This window comes from Petaurus breviceps, unplaced genomic scaffold (genome assembly GCF_028583685.1).
Source record: "Petaurus breviceps papuanus isolate PSGF00001 unplaced genomic scaffold, PetGlider_PUasm1.0 90769, whole genome shotgun sequence".
In the NCBI taxonomy this organism is placed as follows: domain Eukaryota; kingdom Metazoa; phylum Chordata; class Mammalia; order Diprotodontia; family Petauridae; genus Petaurus; species Petaurus breviceps.
The window spans coordinates 6,489,725-6,496,437 of NW_027187341.1; the positions used below are offsets into that span (position 1 = coordinate 6,489,725).

The 6,713-nt window shown below is 39.6% G+C and overlaps 1 long non-coding RNA gene across 1 annotated transcript; it reads right to left on the reverse strand.

Annotated features, from left to right (window-relative positions):
- Positions 1-1,270: 1,270 nt before the first annotated feature.
- Positions 1,271-6,367, reverse strand: LOC138146627 (uncharacterized). Its single transcript, XR_011164553.1, has 2 exons — positions 4,996-6,367; positions 1,271-3,283 (listed from the first exon to the last, which is right to left on the reverse strand). It is a non-coding gene; the product is annotated as an uncharacterized lncRNA (long non-coding RNA).
- Between the last annotated feature and the right edge of the window lie 346 nt (positions 6,368-6,713).

Genomic DNA, 6,713 nt, shown 5'->3' on the forward strand with positions numbered 1-6,713 from the left:
AAAGAAAGAAAGAAAGAAAGAAAGAAAGAAAGAAAGAAAGAAAGAAATAGAGAGAGAGAGGCAGGGAGGGAGGGAGAGAGAGAGAGAGAGAGAGAGAGAGAGAGGAAGGAAGGAAGGAAGGAAGGAAGGAAGGAAGGAAGGAAGGAAGGAAGGAAGAAACCCAACTATTTCATGACATTTATAGTTACATAAGAGACATACATTATCATGGTAAGAACCAAAGAAATATATTTAGATATAGCAATGAATAACCAGCAAACACAGCCATCAAATGTCATTGCAGTAAAAAACAACCAAACAACTTGAAGAGCTACTGAGGTTTTGTGAATGATGTCAAAAACATCAAAACCTAACTGACTGATTTAGTAGAAAACATGAATATGATGTTACACAATTAATCCTCACAAAAAAATATACCTATGTAAAGCCATCCAGAAAAAAAAGAGCTTACAAGAAATTCTAGATACCATAAATACACAAATACAAGGCCACACTAAAAGATTATAATGGCACAGAGAATCAAATTAGCATCCAAAAATCATTTTTAATTTTAAAATAACTATTATATAATTGTAAGAAAAAAAATAGAAATAGGAGACAATACAGAACCCTCAAAGAAAGATGTAGAAAATTGCTTGTTATTTATATGAACTCAAGAAGTCCCAAACAAGGAAAATATAAGTGGGATTAAATGTGTAGAAAGTTTATATATAATTAATATAATGAATGAAAGAATGATTATGTCCAGCAATGTTACTAAATTATCAGCCTCTCTCCCTGAATTTTTTTTAAATTACAGGATTAGATGAAGAACCACACTAATTGGTTCAGATGCTATATAGTGCATATATCATTGGCAAAGTACTTTAACAACTTCCTTTTAGTCATAAACCTTATCCCAACTTCTTAACAGAGAGCATCATATATCTATCAACAAAGGATGACTACACTAATAGCACTACCATAGGTCAATTTTATCTTTATATACTTTATTCAAAAACTAAAACAATCTATCACTACTCATTATATATATATTTATATATATATATATTTGATGAGATAGAAAAACTGTAAGCCAGAAATTCCCAGTTGTATAAAGAACAACCTATTTTTGATTTGATAATTATTTAACAAGTTGCCTGAAAGTATTAAAAACAATATACAGTTTTTTTGTGGGGGGCTATTGATATCCCGTCCTCTCACTTACCCATAGTAAGTCTTCGGTCATCACCGGCCTCCTAGGAGGAATTACCAGACAGAGCACCCGAGGTTTGCAGGAGTTGTTTATTCAGGCTCAGCTACATCGCGACTGCCCTGAATTTCTTCATCAGGGCAACTTATAGGTACATATAGCCAATCATCTTCTACAGCTCTATTCATTACCTTTTAAGGTCATACATCAAGCAAGCAGGCACTAGCCCATATACCATTACTTCCTGGCCCCCAACATCTCCCCCTTTTTGTTTAATCAGGACGCTTGTCCGGTACAGCCTTAAGCGGTGCAGTTGCAATAACCTGAATTTAGCAGACCCTGGCGGCAGTAAGGGAATGCGGGATGTTCTGGCTTGGGTCATCTCCTGATCCCTGAACCTTACCCGTCCTCGGTAACCCAACGCCCTCGGGCCCTGTCTTAGGCGGCCGGGTCAGGAGAGGTTGCCCGTCATAGAACGGATTACTTCAAGAGCGTTACATGTCTTCCATGGAAGCCAGCCATACTTGAGGGTCTGCTCCTTCCTCAATGGCCATAATGGCCTTTTGTGTGAGCAACATATATCCTTGTTGTCTTCTCTGTAATCGGCAGAGGCACCAGACAAGCAACCCTATGGTCAAGAGTAACACCATACTTGACGCCCCCAAACCTCCCCAAGAGGCAAACCATTGGGTAATGTTTTGGAACCACTCAGTCCATGCTGATAATTGGGGACCAGATATGGTGGTAGAATTCAATACAACTATAGCATGTCTTAATTCATTTAACTTCAGTGTAAACTGCTTATTCCATGTCCCTTTTAAAAATGAACCCAGAGTATAGGACAGATTAGCTGCCCTAGAATATCTTTGGTACGGGGCGGAGGTCACACAAAGACCCGGTTGTGTGCCATTGGCACCCCATGAGACCCATTTCCATTATGGCATCAATTTGCTCTTGCTGAGATAAGAAATTCTCATTACCTTTAACCAAAGCCGTGGTCCCTACTGCAGTGGACCCGGCAATACCAAGTCCTAAAAGCAGAGGTACAAGTATGGGGGCTCTTTTCTGTCTAGGCAAATTTGCATGCTCTTGCCCACCCTCACCGGAATAAAAGTAAGGAGAGGGGGCCTCAATGCATAGACAAAGGGCAGAGCTGACCAAGGGGAGCATGTGAATAGACAGTTTAGATAAGACTGGGGCCTGGTGGTTAAGGAGACAAAAAGCAAGGATAAAGGAGGGTGTGGGCCAGCCCTGGCCTCGATTACTTAATGAAGAGATTAAGTAAGAACAAAAGGGGTCGAAGGGTGTTGCCTAGGTGGAATGGGCAGAGTCGGAGGTTGGGAAAGGAATTTTACAGATAACAATTTTACAATACAAATTGCAGTTACAATTTCACAGACTGGTTTCACAAGTTGGTTTCACAAATTGACCTAGACCCCAGGTACCCCATCATTCCCCCCTTAAACAGATGACACCCGAAATCATTTGGGGGCACAGGACGATGATCTCAGCCTCCCGAGCTACTTCCCGCTGGGGAGGGGCGAAGAGCTTTCCCTGCCTCTCAGGGTATCATCGTTCAAGGGGTGGGGTCCATAGCCAAGGTCCGGAATTCGGCCGATGCCAGGTCCAAGGGGTGATGGGTAACGACTTCAGGCAACGGTTGATACTCAGCCGACAATGTTCCTGGCAGAAGAGTCACCTGCCAGTGAAGGGTGCTGAGCCTAAAAAAACACAAATCTAGCAAAAAGATTAGACAAACAAGGGCCAAAAAGGAGTAAGAGAAAATTGACCAGAAGTGGGGTGAGTATGGGCTAGTATAACCCATTACTCAGACTATTTCACTGTCCTTCATATTTTCCCATAGAATAGGCCTTTCAAAATCCCACTAGAGATTTAAAATTTCTTCTAAAAGTATTTTCCCTTCTTTAAAACAGTTCAAGACTCATAAAACTTTTAGAATGATCTTAAGCAGTTTGCATAACTTTCTGTACATGTTCTAATCTTAGATAAAAATAATATTAGATTTTCCAGTAGGCTAACACGAAAGAGCTCACATCCTTTACTGACTCCTGCTCCGATCATAGAAACCTGCTATAGAAGGAAAAAAACAGGGACCTGTGACATTCCAAATATGACAGGATAGAACATCCTTGATTCTGTTTAAATTCAGGTTAGTTACAGATATCCAACCATGCAGTATCCATTCCACCTCAATGCTAGACTCAGGAATAGGTGGGATACATTCCTTTTCAAAGGAACCCCATAGGTGTTCGTAAAGTCAAATCTCCCATCAGGTTTATAAATCATTGCCCTAATAGATTTGCATCTACTGCCCAAGATTCCTCATCTTTCTGTAACTATGCTTAATCTGATCTCACACTAAAATTTCCATTCTCTCAACTAAAGTGTCTCTGATTTAATCCCAACAATTAATTCAGTCAATGGCATTAATACTCAATTATACTTTGAAATACACTGGGATCCCTATGACATATACACAGATATAACTTTTCTACAGTAACTTTATAATCCCAATCTCAGTCCATGGGATAATGATTCAATATTGCATTTGTATTCTTATTTCCTTTTCTTCTCAAATATGATTGAGCTATTAATTATAAAATCTAGTTACAAATCTTTCTGTCTTCCTTAAAACTTCCTCACACCCTTCTCAACATACTTAAACCATCTGATACAAAGGTATCCATACCACTATTTAGAGACAGGAGGGGCTTGGAAATCCCCATTTGTCCCCAAACCTTCTTATCTTAACATCAATTTACTCTCATTAAGTTGCAATATACCACAAAGATTTGCCAGGACTCATATACATAAGGGATTCCCTTTAACATCTTTCCCTTCACAATTTTCTGAGATTGTCCTGGTAAGGCCAATTGTTAGAGATCCTTTTTACTCTTTTGTACATAGACTTTGCTGCTTCTCAGTAAGTCAAGCTTATAGTTTAGGAGCTTCATACAAGTTCGCTTTCCCAGGTAATTTTACAACATTATACAGTAGTAGAGGGACTGTTCTGAATGAGCAGAACTAGTCAGTATAAAGTTGTCACAGTTTTAGGTTTTAGCATTAAAATAGTAGCCCAATAACTTAGTTAACAGTCTTACAATTTCAAACAATCTTAACTGAAACTTCCTTTTAAACAAAGATAGACTTGGAAGCTTAAGATTTTCCCAAATTACAATACTCCAAAACTTTAAGAGAAACTGCTTTTCATACACCATAGATAGTACAGATGTTTACCAGTAATGATATCATCTCAAGTTTGAACTTCGAAATAGGAACAAATGAATTACCAATCTGATGACCTTAAAACTCCACATGAAGTTATACTAAACTAAAATCCTTTTTTTTTTGCTGCCATACAACCAATCAACTTATAATCACTGTATATTTCCAGAATAGCCAAAAAGTTAAATGGACAATCAGCTATCACAGTAAATATTGGCAGTATTGTTACTACTTGTTTGTATCCCAAATATAAAAGCTTTAAACCATCAGATATTATAACATAAAAAATCCAATTCACATGAAAATAACATTATAACATAGGGTTAGCAGAACTGATAAAGTAACATAGCTAGTTTTACACAACTTTTTCTCCATCTTTTAGTTTCAACAAAACTCAGATTGAAAACTGATTTGTCACTCAATTTTTACAGTATAAGAGGACTTTACAATTTAGATTTTACAATTTAGAGATACCATAATAGAACAATGACATAATGACATTAATTGCATTTCTGATTCATCACATACCAAAATTATTGATAGAAAATTAGGCTTACCAAGTGCAGAGGCTTTTCTCCTCTCCCCAGTTGCAGAGCTTGGTTGTGGTCCCCGGGATTTGAAAGGAAAGAGGGTCGTCTGCATGCCCCAGGGGCCCTCAATATAGCTGCTATGCCTCCCCCCAATGTTTTTAGCTGATCCAAGTTTTACTCCAATAAATTTTGTGTCCACTCCTTAGAAACTTCTTTGAAAGTGATAGCTTTGACTTCCCTAGCAAGGGGAGAGGGAGTGGCGCCTACTCCCTTATCCCAGTTCTAGAGAACCCAAAAACCTCACCTTATGTATCAAATCTTGGAAAATATTCCAATTTGCCTAAATGCCAAATAGTAAAATGAATTCCAACTTTTCTTTAGCATCAAATTAGGAGTGACACTTTTCAAAGATGACCAGAATGCATTCAGTTGCCTTTTAGTTGCATTCTGTTACACAAAACTTTTCTCTTTTAGGTGAGGCAGGAAATAGTTAAATGTTAATCTACCTGCCTCTTTGTTCTGAGGGAAAAGATTCCCTCCCCCTCCCATCACTCTCTCCTCACTCCACTTGGCCAGAGTGGAATGAAGAGGAGATTTTCAAACTTTTGAAGATCTTAAAACTTCTGTTCACACTTTTCAATAGCAACTAACTTATACCTATCTTAACTTCCTACCTATGTTCCTTTCTTTGCTACATGCTTAAACTTTCTTGCTTTTACTACTGTCTACTCATCCTCCTGTTGGACTTTGATTAAAGCCCCTTTAAAATCACATACATACTTTATTTCTTTCTAATTCCAACCTAACATTTCTCCTATACTCTTTCACTTGCATTTACCATCATATAACCTAAACAAGACAATATTTTGCTCTCCTTCTCTCCCTTTCCAGCCTGCACTCAGCAGCAGGGGAAAGAAGGGGGGAAAGAGATACAGCATTTCAAAGGAATGTCCTGCAGTTGCAGCCAATGGTACAGAACTTTTCTAAATTAAATTTGGTCACAGACTCCCCATACCCAGAGGCCCGTTTCTGGAAGTCTGTGAAGTTGTCCAAAAGGCATTTCAAAGGAGTACACGGGCCGGCTGTGGATGACCCTTGGCCCATAATGGACCTGATGACTGGATAGGACAAACAAAGACACAGAAGGGACAGAACACAGCAGAAACACAAGATACGACACGTAACAGTTCTGTGCACAGTACCAATCACTCAAAACATGTACCACTCATTCTAAACAAGCAACTAAGTGGGACTCGAACCCACAATTTAATTGCTCAAACCAGAGTAATTAAGTGGGACTCGAACCCACAATTTAATCACCTAAACCAGAAAGAGTAATTAGGTGGGACTTAAGGTGTTATCTATCTGCTTCTTAAAAGTGATCGGGCCTCCGGCAAGGTTGAAGGGACTCGAACCCACAATTTAATCACCTAAACCAGAAAGAGTAATTAGGTGGGACTTAAGGTGTTATCTATCTGCTTCTTAAAAGTGATCGGGCCTCCGGCAAGGTTGAAGGGAGGAGGACGGCTTCCTTCCACCCATTCGGCAGCCCAGGCGGCCGCCCCCCCTGTGGGGACTTCCTCCCTTTTTCTGGGCGACGCCCTGTAGGCGTCGAAGTCAGGCACTTCCTCTTTTTTATTTTTTGCTGCACCATTGTCTCCTCTCTTCCGGGTTCTTGCTCCCAGCGAACAGCGCGCGGAGCCAGCTCCTTCGCTGTTGCCATCTTCCCCGCTTTCTAATCCCCT